Source organism: Euprymna scolopes, chromosome 36 (genome assembly GCF_053919585.1).
Source record: "Euprymna scolopes isolate OS-2025 chromosome 36, ASM5391958v1, whole genome shotgun sequence".
Lineage (NCBI taxonomy): Eukaryota > Metazoa > Mollusca > Cephalopoda > Sepiida > Sepiolidae > Euprymna > Euprymna scolopes.
In genome coordinates this window covers 14,112,469-14,131,366 of record NC_136517.1, presented here as the reverse complement: position 1 = coordinate 14,131,366, position 18,898 = coordinate 14,112,469, and the positions used below count along the sequence as shown (strand labels likewise).

The window sequence follows — 18,898 nt, the reverse complement described above, 5'->3', positions numbered from 1 at the left end:
CTTCATTCGCAACAAAGTCAACTTCAAAAGAAGGAATGAAGCAAAAACCGCCGCGAAACAAGACGTACGTGTATGTCCTGGTTTCTGCTTATACATGGTAATTAGACTGGGATTGTGTTCAGAAGAATTAGACTGGGATTGTGTTCAGAAGAATTAGACTGGGATTGTCTTCAGAAGATTATAAGTTACTATTAAGAACTTCCATAAATAAAAAAGCAACAAATGTAATGTTTTTTTTTTTATTTTATTAGAATTGAGTTACCGATTATGAAAGTCACTTGAGGATGAGGATTAAGGAGTGAACACTGTGGTAATCGATAATGGCGGAAATGGGGGTAGAAATTGATTATTTACGAAAACGGTTCACACGAACTTGTTTACGTTAGACTTGAAAACAACTATGCTATATTTAGCTGGGAAGCAGTCCCTGTGGTATTGCGTCCCACGGGCAGAGCTTTGTTTAGTTTTAGGTACGGATAGAGAGCAAGGGGAATTTTTGATATTAGTTGTAGACGAGTGTTTGCTGTGAATGTTATATAGGGGTGGGCTCAGTCGAGTATCTGCTATGAAAAACGATAGAACAGAGATAAATTCAGTATGTCTCTTCTGCAAGAAAGAGGGAGCAAGGAGTAGAAAACTATACCTCTCGCCAACTTTCGAAAACGGTTTTGTACCTTGTCAGGGCAAGAGAGGATGCTCAGAGCAGGTCCTTCTCCAGATGTGGCAACAATATTTCATGTATTTGCCTCTACCTGTACAGGATTTAGTCGGGAGTGAGATACCTTGATGAAGTGAACGAATATGGCGTTGTGTCAAGCATATCTGGCATTTAAAAAAATCCCACTGCACGGATATACGGCATAATCACGTTGACATACCGGTTCTCGTCTGATCACCGAAGTTAAGCAACGTTGAGCCTGGTTAGTACGAAAATGAGTAACCATTTGGGAATTCCAGGTGCTATATATATGCTCTCTGCTTATCTCGGCATTGCTTCCAGTCAGTCTCGGGACTTTCTTTTCCACTGGACTCAAGCAATGCTGATTCAGGAGAGGTGTGGTTAAGGATTGCGCAACGCTTGCCTCACAATTACACGCTCAGCTACCTTTACAGGGGTGTTTATTGTCTCTTGAGACTGAACGGAGGCATCGCATGGATATTGCGCATCTGACGAACTATCCCCGAAAAGGTGCCATCACCAAGTTCAAAATGTAAGACGTTTATATAATAAAACGTTTATATAATAAAATGTTAATATAATAAAACGTTTATATAATAAAAAGTTTATATAATGAAACAGTTATATAACAAAGCGGTTTATATAATAAAATGTTTATACAGGGTGACCCAAAAAAACGGGCCTCAACTCTAATTACGCCCCGTTTCTTAGTGTTTTGTCCGAACGAAATTTAACACAGTGTATTCTTTGTCCCAGCTCCCACTGGGGTCTTGATGTACTCACGTCGTTGATTCTGCCATGTGCTGTAAAGTAAGGGCAATCGGCGAAAAATAATAGAGATATCACGTTTTTTTGGGGGTCATCCTGTACAACAAAGCGTTTATATAATAAAACGTTTATATAATAAAACGTTTATATAATAAAACGTTTATATAATAAAACGTTTATATGATAAAACGTTTATATAATAAAACGTTTATATAATAAAACGTTTATATAATAAAACAGTTATATAATAAAATGTTTATATAATAAAACGTTTGTATAATAAAACGTTTATATAACAAAACGTTTACATAATAAAACCTTTTTTTTTATTCACCTTTATTCACCCCAAACAAGGCACACTGCCACTTGGACGTATTTTGTGTGTGTGTGTGTGTGTGTGTGTGTGTGTGTGTGTGTGTGTGTGTTTAGAGATATTATGTAAGGAGTGGCGCAGCGGGATGTTTGTTCACACTACACTAGAACTTATACATATCAGTATAGTCATTGAAGCCGGAAACAGGGATGAAGTCTAGCAGTTCAGGGAAGAAACTATTAGAGTAAAAAAGATTTCCAGCGCCTAATGATCTCTAGAGTGAATGCTGGGATTTTGCTTCTTGTCAGATTAATTGGGGGTATTCACGTTGAGGGGGCACAAATACTACCAGTTCGTCAGAGCACATTCTATTAGAATACTTGTAAAACAGTCACAGAGATGCAACATTGCGGCAATGGGACAGAGGTTAGTGTTTGGTCGATAGTGTGGGACCTATTAGGTTAGAAACTCTTTTTTTGGATTCTGTATAAAAAGAGGAAACTTATGGTAGATGCACCAGCCCAGATATGGCAACAATACCCAATACATGGGCGAATGATGGTTTTGTAAAGACATAGGATAATTTTCTAGCATGGTAGAGAGAATAAAATTTTTTTGCAGCAACTATGGCAATATCTTCAATGTATTTGTTCCAATTCCTGTTACCTGTGAATGTTAAACCAAAAAGTTTGAAAGATGACCTTTCTGTTTTGGCGCACGACCATCAAGGGCAGCCTAGATTTTTCTCTTGTCTAAGAAAGCTATGATTATATTAAGTATCCGTCCTGTAATATCTTATGGTTTGATGTGTATGAGATCTTTGTGCCAAACCCTATCAAAGCTGTTAGATATATCAAGGACTATTGCCTAACCTCTGCTATCTTATCTAGTGCGTGGTATATACGTTTAGAGATTGCCGTTAAGGTATCTGCAGTAGAACGAGCTTGACATACTGTCGATCAGAAAGAATAATTGTAAGGGTGTAATACCCGTCAAAAAAGCTCACCGAAATCAATAGAAAACGCACCGAGACGCAAAAAATTAGGAACTTACGATTTCTGGAAAAATTATAATAGTGTGATCAATAATGAACAATCAACACCTTCCCCACTATCCAATAACCAGTTTGTTTGCACGGCAACCGAGAAGGCTGGCCTACTTGCCCGGCGGTTCGCCTCCAACTCCACCTTAGACCCGACAAAACACTTCATCCCATTTAATAAAATAAACATTTATTTAATATAGCATTCATATTAGAACTGCATTAATAGGTCAATCGACTTTAAACTGACTTTTTTTCTTTTCGACTCTAATTTTCTTTTCCTTTCTTTTCTGTTTCTCTTTTTCCTTGACAACTATCCTTTTCTGGTTCATTTGTAATGCGAAAACAGCTTTGATTTTCCCTTGGCTTTTGCATATCCGAAGAATAATGCGACGGGCGTTTCAATAGTAATGTCTCGACATTTTTATTCCGATCGAATTGATCAGAGAGAATTGCAAATTGCATTTTTATGGAGACTGAACATGTATCCATGACCTGTAAATTTTATCTCTCTGTTGCAGATATTGACGGTGTGATACTCTAAGAAAGCAACCCCTTTCATAAATGTGCGTCAGAAGCAGAGGAGCGTCATTGAATTTCTGGTATGTTTTGAGTTAAAGAACTAAGAGGTTTTATTTTTGGAATGGCCCTCGTATGACAAAGTACGCTCCGGACGTCCATGCACAGCCATCGTTCATCGCTGGCAAAGGTACATTGAGGATGATAGTTAGTATGTAAATTTTTTTTATTTTTTTTAATTTTGATGTACAAAAGGTCGCTCGTTTTAATGATATCACTACCGTCTTCGTAGCTGTTCGGGTTAAAAAATTAGGCTTTACTTTAGGAACGATTCTTGTGTATCGAAACGACTTCTGCAATGAACAAAGCCTGATTTTTTCGGGTCAGTAATAAAGAAGGAGGCATTTGTGAGTGTTAGAAGATGATGCAAACAGTGCTGGAGGATAGACAATAGTGAGAAGGAAGGCAGACTGGACAACAAAGATGTGTGAGAGGTGCGATTGTTTTCTGTCTGTCAGTCTCTCTATCATGATTTTTTTTTCTGACTTCCAACTTCTTCCGACCATCTTACGAAAAACTACCGAGCCGGACTAAATTTTAAAATCGATAAAATTCAACGCAACCCACTCACAGTTTAGATGGAGTATACAACCAGAATATTGACTAACAAATACAAATCTTATAACCTAGGAATGGTCGTTAGACGTCAAAGTCTCACGCATGCCTTTCACCTTTACACGTTGATCGTCTCTTATTTTTTATATAGCAGTACACATTATCTGGAGGTTTGCTTTGATCGTTTGTTCTTCTCTAGCGGAAAAAATGAACCCAATGAAATTGGACATGTCATCTATCCCATTTTGACACGAATGCTCAGACAAATTGTATTTGCAGCTCCGGTAGCAAAACGGTTAATCTAAAAAGAAGACAAAGAGGGGAGTATTTCTCAATTGGTGCGTGGGTGTGTTAGTATTTGTGTGTGAATGGCATGGAAGTAGAGCGTGAGAAAAAATAGAGATAGAGAGACAAGGAGGGGCGAAGGGAGGGAGAGAGAGAGAGAGAGAGAGAGAGAGAGAGAGAGAGAGAGAGAGAGAGAGAGAGAGAGAGAGAGAGCGCAATAAAGTTCACGTGTAACTAAACGCGGGGTTTCACAATGGCGCCAATATCACATAAAACAGGCGATTAATGGATGTAATGAACCGATGGGAAATTTTTATTTTCCTTCTTAGCTTTCTTTCCCCCTCAGAACTGATTCTCTCTCTAACTCTGTTAATTGATTCCACTTCAGTCTTTTTGATTTATCTAAGTTTTTCTTTTATCTTTTTTTTTTTTTTTTAAATCCTGTGGACATTTTTTTCTCGTTGTCATCGTGAGAAATGAAATCCTCCATGTTTTAATTTTACCCAACGCCATTTTCTTTCTTACAAGTAGACAATTTAGTTTTTTTTTTTACACTCTTATCTTCATTATTTACAAACACGCCACCTAGCATTATCCAATCGTAAAATACTCATAGATATTATATTTTAATTAATACAGAAACTGAGACATGTGCATGCGAGTATTATGTTTTTTTCTAAACAGTTCACTTCTTGTAAAAAAAAAAAAAAAAAAAAAAATACTCGAGCTGAAATCGAAACCAAAAAACAGTGAGTCAAGTACGATAATCATGAGACCAACTCGACACGATCTTTAAAAGTGTTTTCAAACCTACTTATTCTTCACATAAAGACTCTGTCGTGTGAACCATTCACTCTTGCGCATTCGTGAAACAGTTAGCAAACAGATAAAAACGCGGTGATCCACCCCACATACAAATTTTTCAATTTTTACCTCTTAGCAGCCCTTTTTTCGGATGAAATTCGATTAAAAAGTTTTCCACATGTCTAAATACCCTATATACCAAATATCAAACATTTGTTGAGTATATAGGTTGAAACTTGTCCTCATACAAACACACACACACGCACACACACACACGCACACACACACACACACACACACACACACACACACACACACACACACAAACACGAACACACGCACACACACACAATCTCACTTTTATAGATATATAGATTTAACAACCGTTCTTTCTTTTCACATTCGCTTTCTATTTATTTTATTTATTTTCGGCATTCTCCTCCGTCTCTTTTTCTATCCTTTTCTGTACTTTTTCTTACATTCTGTATTTATCCTTTCTGATTCTCTAATTTATAATTTGTTTATCTTTCCATTGTTTTTAGTACCTTCTCCCCCCCCCTTTTCATTCAATGGCGTTCCGCCTGTCTTCCTTTCTTTTGTCTTTCTTTCGCTTTCCTTTCCTTTTTTTATCTTTGTTCGTGTCTTTCTTTCTTTCAATGACGTTTTCATCCCCCCCTATGATTCTTTCTATCTTTTAATAACTTTCCTCTCTACCCTTCTTTCTTACTGTTTCTCTTTTTTTTCTCTTTTCGCTTATTTCTTTATCCCCGCCATTCCTTTCTTTTTTTTATTCATTGATTGTTTTTGTCATTATTTTTTCCAACTTGAGGGTCACCGCTTATCAAAGCTCAGAAGCCACTCGAGGATAAACGGTTATTATGTGATGATTAGACGGCAAGACAACACCCTGATGATCAGTAATGGCGGAACTTGGGTAAGCTCAACAGGGACTTATTTACACTAGTCTTGAAAACGACCATGCCATAGTCAGCTGAGAAGCACTCCCGAGGTATTGTGTTCCACATATGGACAGTTCTCTCTTTCTCTTCCCTGCAACTTCTTTTACACAGAAGAGATGTTGCGAGTTTGTCTCTGCTTTATCGTTATTTTCATGGCAAGTGATCGGCTGAGCTCAAATCTATGGTCCCCCTTTGGCCAAACTTTCACAAGAAACACCCGTCTAGAAGAAATCACTATCAATAATTTCCCCCACTCTTTATCTGTACCTAAACCTAAACGTAGATTCCATGAGCAAAGCTTCTTCATTAGAACTGCACGCCTATGGAATTGTCTTCCGTTTTCCTGCTTTCCAGCTGATTACAATATGGTTGTGTTCAAATCTAACATAAACAAGTTTTTGATGAGCCGTTCCATATCAGTTAACAAATTTACCAAATTTCCATCACTAACGATTACTATATTGTCCAATTTCTACTCTAAACTCTTTAAACCTTATCCTCGAGTGGCCTCAAGGCCTTGATAAGTGGTGATGCCTGTGTAAAAAAAAAGAAACTTTGCTCGCGAAATTTTTGTTTAGCTTTAGGCGCAAATAGAGAATGTAAGAAATTGTTGACAGTTGTTGTAGCTAGACAAGTGTTTTTTCGAAGATTTTATAATGGCATCGATTGAAGCTCAGTCGAGCACCTACAATGATAATAACAATGGAGCATAGATAGACTTGCTGTTCTGTGAAAAAGAGCAAATAGAGAGGCGAAAATGTTTAAATGGATTTTTTAATCTTATGTTTTGTTTCTTTCTCACTTTCTTTTTTTTTATTAATGGTCTTCTTTCCCGACACTCTTTCTTTCTTTCCTTGTTTCTTTCAGTTTTTGCATTTTCTTTATTTCATTGTTGCTTTCTTTCGTCTACTGATCTTTCCCCATTTCTTATTTCGTTCCTATATTCCTTCGTTGTTTATCCACTTTTACATTCACTATTTTAAAATTCTTTCTTTCTTTTTGCATTTCTCCTTCATCTTTATTTGTTTCTCGTTCTATTCTTTCTTTCATTATTCTTCCACCCGCTCTTTTTATTGCTCATTCCTTTTTTTTGCCTTTCTTTTGTATTTTTTTTTTTTTTTAAATTCTTTCCAGATTATATTTTCTCCTCTATCCCTAGAGAGTGATAATAACTGTCAAAATGGCGGATGCATTCACACTTTATCAGACACATAATACGTAATACGACTCTTTTGTTCTCCTGCCAGAACCGGAAGCGCCTGCGTGTGAAACAATGGGTGATGGGAAAATTAACTGGAAAAATTTCCATTCTGACCTTTTCAGGTCGTCGCCATCTTGATTTTATTCTGTTATTTCTGTTTTTTGCTTTACGTTTTTTTGTTGTTGTTGTTATTCTATATTTTCCCTCCTTTTCTTTGATTGCCAATGGCGCCTGTCCTACTTGTAGTGAACTATCATTTTACGGTATTTAAAACGAGTGGGATGGTGTGGAATGGGGGACAAAAGCAAGAATATAAAAGACGATAACCGGAGATGTGAAAAACGGTGGAAAACGTTGGTAGAAAATGGTGTCTTTGTTCTGGCGTTCCTGAAGATACGGAAGGTCTAATTTGGGAATAGGAAATTTCCAAACATTTGCGTGAGAATATTGAGATTTTTTTTTCACCAACATGGCATTTGAAAGATTGTCTATAGTTTTTTTTTGTGACCGAACGATATTTTTAGGGAATTAATTCCCATTTCAGTCACGTAAATTCTTTTGAGTTGAGAACAAAACGCAGATTAGAGTCAGATTTTGTTCTTGCTTTTCCTACAATGAAACATTCGCTTCTTCACCCAGGCAGTAGCAGCAGCAGTTATTTTTTCTTTTTCTATTCCAAATGAAAGTAAACTCACATACGAACAAAACAGCGTTCAAAAATGAAAAGACGTTTATTGAACAAAAACTGCCAGAACTCCTCAGCAATTCACACCAACCCCTCTTAACATAACTGCAATCCACGACAACAACTATCAACAACACAGGTTTACCTTGGCTTTCCCTCGATTCACTGTTCTCTCTTATTCGTCCCTTTTATCGACACTTTATCTCCTCATATGCAAATTACTGGCACATGTACATTGAGAACCCATTTACAAAATTTTCTCTTTCTTTCTTCTTCTCACCACACTCCTGTCACCCGAAGGCCCAAACAGAGGCACAGTTGCTTACGTAGATAATGCAACAAAGCCTTCTATAACCCCCTCCCTTTATATTACTCTCATACAAATGACAGGGAGATAGTGGTTTGATCACCTCCGACAGCTCTTTCTGCATAAGATCGGAGAGGTACCTCATTCGTTCCATCCTCCTCACCGCCACATTCATTGCCACCTGCCGATTCCATCATTATCTCTTCTGATTCCATAGGCAGCGTTTTTGAACTTATTCTAAGTGGTAGTATAGGGTCAAGGTAATCATCGAATAGTAGGTTATCTTCCTCATCGTCCACCGAAATGAAGAGGTGCAATGGGGACAGACGTATTTCACATGACGTGAGACACCATCAAACAACATAGTCTGAGGACTTATTATTTCATCCATTTTTCTACTAGTGCACCAAACATTTTGGGTGAGGGGTACCCAAACTCGATCTCACACTTTATACGGGATGTCAACAACTTTAAATAGTGATGGTTTTACATCTATTCCCTTTTATATGCTGTTTCCAGTCAAAGTGTCGTTTAACCAGTGGTAAACGCACACTGATGCAGTATGGAAGTACACACCCTTGGCCTACAACTGCAGTGCAAGATTACGGCCCTTTTAGCATGGCATCAAGTTCTGCCAAATTTAGATGCTGAGTGGCATTTGCCAGACGAAACCAGCAAGCATCTTCTGTGGTCTGAAAGCCACGAAAAGATGTAAAAAGAAGACGAAAAGTTCAACAAAAAATCGCAGCAGCAATCCAACAAACACGTGTGTCAACATTCAACGCAAACCAACAAAGGTGACGAGCAACAATAATTGTTACCGATTCTGGTAATGCTTTTTGTTCCCCCACCTTCTCAACGCGGACTGCTTTTATACAAGGTATTTCTCACTTACATGTGTGCGGTGTAACTTTGCAAGACTTTGCGAAACCACATGTTATAAAAACTACTCGCGCCATCTTTGATTCCTTTTCCTTTTTCAGATCGATCCCATACAACGCACACATGCAGGGACGCTTACGCAGTGAACCTTTTCTATTTTCCCCTCACACTCCTCTCTCTATCTCTCTTACTTTAGACAACCTTCCCCTGATCTCTTGCTCACTGTGGCGGTCGCCTTTCCCTACTCAACCTTTGAGGTGTCTCACCATCCTTCTGCCTCACATCACTTTTCACTGTCTCACTTTCACCGTCTCACTTTCAACTGGCCTGATGTCGAGAATATGTCTCAATACTTCATCCACCGTGATATTGTTGATTGTATTATTTCCGGTAATGCATCCTCTGCTCCACTATGTGGTACATCGCGCACCTGAGGGCTTCACCCATACTTCATCTCTGAGTTGGATAGTCTCTGTTATCTCTACCTACCTGCTTACTGGCTGAACTCTAGGATGTCTCCAGTACATGAATATCGACACTTGCTTCACTTGTTCATTGTGGACACTTGGGTTGACATTTCTCACTAGGAACAATGCCCCCTCTACCCCTATATGGTGCAGATTGTGCAACTCTTGCACCCCAGAAATATCCAGATTAGACACTGCAGTGACATCCTCTTTGTTTTTGGCACAAGCCAGCCCTTTTTCACTCTTATAAGAACATCCGTTTTTTTTCTTCCCAGAGGTCACCATGGTTATGCACAGCTTCAGGGAAAACTCTTACATCAGCTCAGCCAGCATCCCTAGCCTGCGCTTCACTAGCATCTCCACTGCTCCTTTTCTCCTTATCCTTTTATCGCTGGCAATTACCGATTTTAGCCAAGCAAACACAGTGGCAGAGTGTTTTCACGTAGATGTTGTGTGGCCCCCATTTTAAGGCCAGATTCACTCTATTGGTGACCACACCCAATTCTACTACATTGATGTGGCTAGCATCATCCTTCTTCCTTAGCCAGACCGTGTCCTCCACAAACACTCCGTCCACTTCCAACATCTGTTCCAATGCTGCTTGCATCACACCACACGACTCTTCCTTCATTTGCAGAACCTCGTTCCCTTCGAAATTCCAGGCCACCCGACGCACTTCGTCTCAGCTTTAGCCCCAAAGCTGCTCATCCATTCAGTTTTTCCAGTGCCTTAGTGACCAAGCCAAACTCCTTCAAGTGAACCACCACCTCCTTTGCAGTCACCAGAGTTTCATTTACGAAGATGGCTATCAATGTACAAGCTTACAGCATCATCTCCTTTTCCCATTCTTTCCAGAATTTTTCTCAGAATGGTCAACATGAGCTTGGGTGCTGAGTTCAGTCCGAACCGCACTCTTGTAAGGCAGTAGGTTTTGCCTTTATATCTGACCAACTGGTACTTCCAGGTTTTCTTGATGACGTGGAGTTGCAAATAGACAGATTTTAGATCATGTAGATGCACCATTCATTTGCCTCCATTCTCTAAAAGTCTCACTGCATACATCTACAGTGTCACCCCCAATGTGGCATTCAACGTGGTGATTAAACTCTCAGAAATCCAGAATAGTATGACCTTCTCTTTTGTCGGTTGCAAAAGAGCCATCAATGCAAGATGCCCAAGTCGATGTCATTTGTTCACGGCAACGGTATGCCTTCCTCAACTCACCTGTCTACTTCTTGTTCAAAACCTTTCTTGTTCAAAACCTTTCTTGTTCAAAACCTTTCTTGTTCAAAACCTTTCTTGTTCAAAACCTTTCTTGTTCAAAATCTTTCTTGTTCAAAATCTTTCTTGTTCAAAATCCTTTGAGCAAATTCTCGTAGCATGCCACCCTGTTTGTTAGCATCGGCGATTTATTCTTCCATGCCTCCATTTCACTGTCCATTGTTTCCCATCGAATTCCACATGAGAATCTGGATCACTGATCTTCTTTTCTTGTGTTTGGCCTCATTGCTCCCTTCGTTAACCTGCTCTGTCACTGCGCACCCAGCCGGTCAAACCTCATGCCATTGCCACTGATTGTGATGCCTCCAAATCGACATATTGCGTCCAATCCTACAATCACTTTGACGCCAGGCATCAGGTGGTCAGTGACAATTGCATGGATCCTCATCCAGTGATCCTCAATTTCAAGCATAATGATCCTCCTCCCCCAACATTTCACTCGTGACCCATCGAATGCCACTACTTCGCACTTCACTTGCCATCCTCCGACTAAACTCGTGTGTACCAGAGTAGTGTTGATCAAGGCCATGACTTCTCGGCCCTCCAGCACGATCTCCCGCTTGGGCGTCTGCAACGAGCGCGCCATCATTCCTTAGTCAGGATAGCTGCTGACACTTCGCCCCCTCCCCTCTGTTAGGTTTTCCAGGCTCGTGCAGTTCACTGCTAGGTAACCATTCTGATTACACCGTCCTTTCCAAGAACTTCCTACAGTCTCTCCACAGGTGTGCATCCCACATTCGAAACATGCAACTCACGGTTTCATCTGGCTTCTGCATGTGATATGAAAAAAAAGCCAGAACTCATCACCAATTCAAACCGATTCCTCTTCTCGTAACCGTGATTCACTGCAACTCTCAACGTCTCTACTTTCCCTCGTTTATCTAAGAACTCGTCTCACTATTCTCTCAAATTCTTCCATTTAATCGACCTACATCTTCTCATATGCAAATTACTGACACATGTACATAAAGAACCCATTCACAAAATAAAGTTGTTGTTGTTGTTGTTCTCCTCCTTCTCCTCCTCCTCCTCCTCCTTCTTCTTCTTCTTCTTCTTCTTCTTCTTCTTCTTCTTCTTCTTCTTCTTCTTCTTCTTCTTCTTCTTCTTCTTCTTCTTCTTTCACTTGAGAGGCCAAACAGGGGCGCGGTCGCTTGCTTTTATTACACCAATATAATGCTGAAACAAAGTCACGAAAATGAACATGTTATTAAGAAAGGAATAAACATTATATTTTTTTCTTCGTCCGTTAATGTCCCTTTGGAATGAAGATGAGTATGAGCTGCGTTGCAGCAAAACGCGCGTATTTCGCGCAATTCCAACTTTATGTCAAATATTTCCATTGTAAGTATTTTAAACTGGCTTTAAAATATTTGACTTATCGTAAAATCCTAATTTTAATTTTTTTTTTATTATCCTTTCTTTTTATTATTCTGTCTTTTTATTATTATATATATTTTTTTTTGCTTAGCTATGCAAACTAGCCAATGTACTGAATCCCTTTATTCGTAGGGCCCTAATCTACAACAAGATATAAATATAAACGAACCAAACCATTTTTTAAAAAAAATATTTCTGTTGTAAAATAAGTAATATTAATTGAATATCATCATATTCTATTTAATACTTGATTTTCTCCAAAAACACAGAAAACGTATTTACATGTTTTGTAACATTAACATTGTCTTTCATGACAATGCAGCTAAAGCTGTTTGGCTCTCCTACATTGACAAGCATAGTTTTTTTTTATTTTTTTGCCTTTAGGCATTAAACAGTTGTCGACCCCTAGTCTAGACTATTATTGGATAAAACTTTTACTAGTAATTCATTTTTACTACAGGGTTTTCTGCTGTCATTGATTTAAACTTTGTCACATTCATCTAAATTATCTCCTTATCATTTGTCTCGTTTTTCTCGGCTGCCTATCAAAAGCGCTTTATCAGTTGGCAATGATTTAGCTGATGTCAAAGTAATGTCGGATTTTATTATTTCAAATGATGGATGTGTTGTCAAAATGTCCGCCTGCGTGCTGTTACAGGAGCAACGGGAAACACATTGTAATTGATGCAAGAAATAACTTATCTTCATCTGACGTAATCGGCGTGAATGATGCATTTATGCTAGCGAACAAGAAAATGCAGAAAGAAATGCACCAGGTTTTACTGAAACAGAGGAAATATCCTGACTTTGTTCGGTAAAAGAAATCGCATAAAGAAAGCTAGAGTTTCTGTTTCTCTCCCGGCCACTGTAAAGAAAATTGTAGTGAGTTCCAAATTTACTTGCCTCAAAAAACGACTATGCGTCTTGTAGGGTTCAGTTGCAGAATAATAATAATAATAATAATAATAATAATAATAATAATAATAATAATAATAATAATAATAATAATAATAATAGTAATAATAATAATAATAATAATAATAATAATAACTAGCGGTACCTGTGGAAATTCCACAGGAGACTCATTCATATGTAATATATTGATGTTGGCATTCTGTAGATGTTCAGTGTAAATGGAGGCGCTCTGATATTATTGTAGCTTTTTTGTTAAAACTGCAAAAGTATTAACCTAGGCTAGCACAAACGCCGCGAGAAGCCCGGTCGTAAAGTACGCTTAAATATGATATTTTAATTCTTGCAAATTTCATATATATTATTATAGAATTAATGTTCTATCGATGTTTATCTGTTATAAGGTTGCGATTTCAAAAGTAAAAACATATATCCATATGAATTGGGTGCATTAGTTTGAATCGAAACCGAAATTAAAGCTTATGAATATATATATATATATATATATATATATATATATATATATATATATATATATATATATATTGAGTTCCTTAAGCCATAATTGAAACCGAAACCAAAATTCATGATGAAATTATTTATAAAAAAAATAGATGATTTAAGTGCCATCAGCTATAGTCGAAAGCGAAACCCAAAACTTATGAAATTCTTGGTAAAACTATTTATAACAAGAAATAGAAGAATATAACAATTAAAGGACCCGGATATAAGCGTGACACACAAAAGAACACACACTCTATCGTATTAATATATAGATAATAATAATAATAATAATAATAATAATAATAATAATAATAATAATAATAATAATAATAATAATAATAATAATAAAAATGAGAAGAAGCAGAAGAAGCAGAAGAAGAAGAAGAAGAAGAAGAAGAAGAAGAAGAAGAAGAAGCACTACATGAAAGATGAACTCAGAACCTGACAAATGTATTTATGAAGCAGACATGCCAGAATGAATGACTAAAGGTAGAACCACACTGGTACAAAAAGACACGGAAAAAGAAAAAATTCCCCAGTAATTACCGGGCAATAACATGTCTGCCTGCAATGTGGAAAATACTCACAGCACAACTGAGGGAAAAAATTTATCATTCTCTTCATAATCGCGGACTACTCCCAGAGGAACAGAAATGATGCCAGAAAGGAAAAAGAGGAACACGTGAGCTATTATATATACTTAAGGATTCTGAAAGAGGTTTAAAGTAGACAAAAGAACTTAGCCATGACAGGGATTAACTATAAGAAAGCGTATGGTAGGATCCTACAAGCATGAATAACAGAATGTACAGTGCAAGAAAACAGGACCTTTGAAAATAATGAAAGCCAATTCTACTAAAATGTAAATATAAGAAAAACAAGGACAGAACAACGAGACCCGACGGAAACAAAACGCTACTGGAGCCAGATATAGGAAGAATGAAACGATCATATAAGAAAAGCAGAATGATTGAAAGAAAAATGAAAGAAGAGTCAAAGCAAATCGGAGGAGGAACAGAGAATGAAATCAGCAAGGAAATCCTCAAGACAACCCTACGAAAAGTGGCCAACTGGAGAGCACAATGTCATAACGGAATACATGCCTGTTGGTTTAAAAAATTCATAACACTACATGAAAGGCTTGTTCAGCACCCGAAAAGATGCATCGACGAAGCACATGTACCCAAATCTATGACCAAAGGTAGAACCACACTGGTGCAAAAATACACAGAAAAGGGGAACATCCCATCAACTACAAACCTATAACTTGTTTACCTACAATGTGAAAAATACTAACTGCACAACTGAGGGAAGAAATTTATCATTCCCTTCATGGGCGCGAACTGCTCCCAGGGGAACAGAAAGGATACAAAAAAAAAAAAAAAGAGGGACACGTGATCTATTATACATAAACCAAATTATTCTGAAGGCGGTTAAAAGTAGAAAAAAAGAAACTTGGGAAGTGTGCATTGTTGATCATCAGGAGGGAAAACTGGAAGCTACAGAAGGTATAGTACTACCCAATCAAATAGAGATGAGGGCACTAGGTGAAGACGATAGCTACAAATACTTGGGAGTTCTGGAAACAGACATGATCAAAGCAACAGAAATAAAAGAGAAAATTGGAAAGGAATACCCCAGAAGAAGAAAACTACTCGAAACATAGCATAAAATATATTAGGTATTCTAGACCGTTTATAAGCTGGACCAAAGAAGAACTAAGGAATCTCGACCAGAAGACCAGGAAACTCATGACGATGCACAATGTACTACACCCAAAGGATTGTGCTGACAAACTCTATGTGAAAAGGAAAGCCGGGGGAAGAGGGCTGGTTTGTATAGAAGACTGTAAAAAACACAATAAAAACAATTAGAAAAATACATAATGCAGAACACTGAAAGAATAATTACTGCAGCAATAGACATGGAAGAAACAAACAAAATAGAAAAAACGAAGAGGCATAAGACGAGGAAAGAAAAATGGGAAGATGAACAGTTTCACGGTCGATTCATCAGGATGATAAAAGATGAGAAAACGAAAACACTTAGAAATAGCTATAAAAGTAAACCTAAATATGGAAATTGAATCCCTAATAACAGCCGCACAAGATAACACGATTAGAATAAACTACACCAAAGCAAGGATCGCCAAGATACAAAAAAAAACAAAAAAAAAAACAAAAAAAAACAAACAACACAAAAACAGTAAATGAACACTCTGCAGACAAAGAGACGAAATAATAAATCACGTAATAAGTGAAACTAGCCCGAAAAGAATATAAAAATGAACACGATCAAGTTGGGAAGACCGTACACTGGCAGTTATACAGACGATTGCATCTTGAACACACAGACAAATGGTACAAACGCAAACCGGCAGCTGTAATGGAAAATGAAAGCCACGAGATCCTATGGGACATGGATATGGAAACGGATAAACCCATCGAAGATTTTGACAAGCACAACACCGAGAGCATTATAATAATCCAAACTTGCACAGCAGAATCACTCCCAGGGTTAAATCAAGCATGGTTTTCTTTCTTTTTTTTTTTATTACATTTTCACCCCAAACAAGGCACATTGCCACTTTGGTGTAGGGGGCTACTATCAGGGGAAACATCTACTGAGATACTATGTAGGGATTTGGGCAGCAAGATGTTGGTTCACGTTGCACTTGAACTTATGCATGTCAGTACAGTTGGGGAAGCAGTAACCTGGAATGGAATTCCAAAGTCTAGCAGTTCTGGGGAAGAAACTACTGGAGTAGAAAGATCTTTTACATCTAGGGATCTCTACAGTGTGGGGGTGGGATTTTGTGTTACATGATAAGGGCTGTCCACTTTTCATGTAAGTATAAAAATGGAGAATTTAGTTTAAAATGGAAATGAGATGGCAATAGAGAAATTCGAACCTCGTAATCTTGGTTTAGAAATAGATTACGTGTGAGAATTTAAAAATGTAAAACGAAACATTTGTTTAGAATATAGATAAATATTCAAGAAAAGAATGTGAGCTGTCAAGTTTATTATGAAATTTTAAATTGAAAGAATGCAGCTTATAAGATAATGTTTTAACATATTGAATATAGGTTAAAATTCCTTTTGTAGAAATAGGAAAAGTTTTGGACACGTATGTCTAGGACACGTGAAAGAATGCACATGTTTTAACATGTGTATGACGTCACGGAAAATAGAAAGTTCGAGGAATAGAGAAAAACTTTAGTTAGAGTTAGACAGTCAGTGAAGAGACGCAGGGACAGTCGGACGTCTGGAAGCGAGACGTCACTTCAAGGAAAAATGTGAGACTTTGAATTCTTGGTGATGGAAACACGGCCGTGTGAAGAATAAACCATCAAGTGTTTTTTGTAAAGCTCGTCTTGTTTTATGATTCTTACGAAAAGGTAAAGTGGAATTGTATTATATATTTGTGTTATATGTCTTTACATACACGTCTCAACATCATCATGTCCGAACTGTCTGAACACTATCCCTTCACTCCAAGAGTTTCTTCTTCTACACATCTAAGGAAAGAATGAACTTTAATATATAAGAATCTCTTATAACAGGAACAATCTCTCTAAGTCTCTCTTACAATAAAATGAACTTCTATCTCTCTCGGAGTCTTTCAACATCCCTCACTGTAATAAGACTCTTACTCTCTCTCTAAGACTCATCTTTTAATAAAACTCTTTTAAGAAGACCCCCATTATAACATTTGCAGCTTGTCGGGTCTGTCGAGGGTGCTCACGTCGTGGGGGCACAAGTACTTGCAGTTCATCAGAGCATTCACCATTAAAATACTTGTAGAACAGGCAGAGGGATGCAACGTTTCGACGATGGGACAGAGACTGAAGCTTAGATGCCAGTTTAGGGCCTATCAGATTTGCGACTCTCTTTTGAACCCTGTCAAGGAGCGAGAGACTAGTAGCCGATGCACCAGCCCAAATATGACAGCAATACTCCATACATGGGCGAATGGTGGCCTTATAGAGGTACAGGATACTTTCGGGTGTTAGTAGTTTTCTAGCACGGTAGAGAGAGCCCACCTTCCTCGCAGAGGCCCTGGCAATGTTCTCGATGTAATTGTTCCAACTCACGTTTCCTGTGAACGTTAGGCCAAGGAGCTTGAAAGACGTACTCTCAGATAAAGAGTCGTTGGCCATTGCTATAGGTGGTAGAGAAGGTTTCTTGTAATTATTGAATGAAACCAGTTTAGTCTTGGCGGCATTGAACATGACCATCCATTTTTGTCCCCATTCCACTACTGATTGGAGGCCATCCTCTAGTGTTTCTGCCATTACTTTAGATATATGTTCATTTGTTTTCCTGTCGTGCCTGCTATAGAGTGTGGTGTCATAAGCATATATACCCATCTCAGAGGCTTTGTTTCATGAAAATATTATAACAAATGTTTTGTATTTTTTTTTCTCGCGTTCAACCCTAACAAGTCATATTGCCACTTGGACGTAAGGGGCTACTATCTGGAACCATGCCTAGCAAATATTAACGAGATGTTAGTTAACATTACATTTAAACTTCTGCATATCAGTACAGTCGAGGAAGCTGGAAACAGGAAGAGAATTCCAAAGTATAACTGTTCGAGAGAAGAAACTATTAGAGTAGAAAGCTTTCTGGCATTTAGGGACTTCAACAGTGAAGGGAAAGACTAGTGTTAGATGCACCAGCCAAGATATAACAACAATACTCTATTGATTCATTGATCAAATTATTATTTAGGATTGGATTGTTTCATTTTATGATTGGATTGTTCAATATTCATTTTTTTATTGCATTTCATTCTTATTTTTTCTAATAATATTAAACGGATTAAAAATTCTATTTATATGTCGATGTAAAATGAAACGTGTCTTATATTTACTTTCGAATTATTTTGCTAATGTTTTACAGGAAAAGTCGTGTAATACTTGGATGAACCACTCGATAATTTTTTAAACTTAATTGATTTATTTTAGTAAAATGATTGATTCACTTTCACATAAAAGATATTTTTATAAACTTAATATTTGGATTTGATTTTAAGCTGATATATAACCTTTTGCCAGCAACAAAATCCTACCTCTTCACTATAGAGGTCTACACTCTGATACATTGTTTCCTTAAGCCGCATGCGTTTTGACTTCTCTTTCCCGAACAGTACCAAAATGAAGAAATTTAAATGTAATGCGAACAAAAGTCTTAATGCCCAACTCTCCACCCAGATTACACATAGAAATCTGGCCTGTATCATAGTAACTCTTAAAGTAAAGTAAAAAAAAGGTCAGAGGTCAAACACAGACAT

The 18,898-nt window shown here is 37.6% G+C and overlaps 1 pseudogene; it reads left to right on the top strand.

The window, feature by feature from the left end:
* Window positions 1–851: 851 nt before the first annotated feature.
* LOC145260905 (5S ribosomal RNA) lies at window positions 852–969 on the top strand (annotated as a pseudogene).
* The last annotated feature ends 17,929 nt before the right edge of the window (window positions 970–18,898 follow it).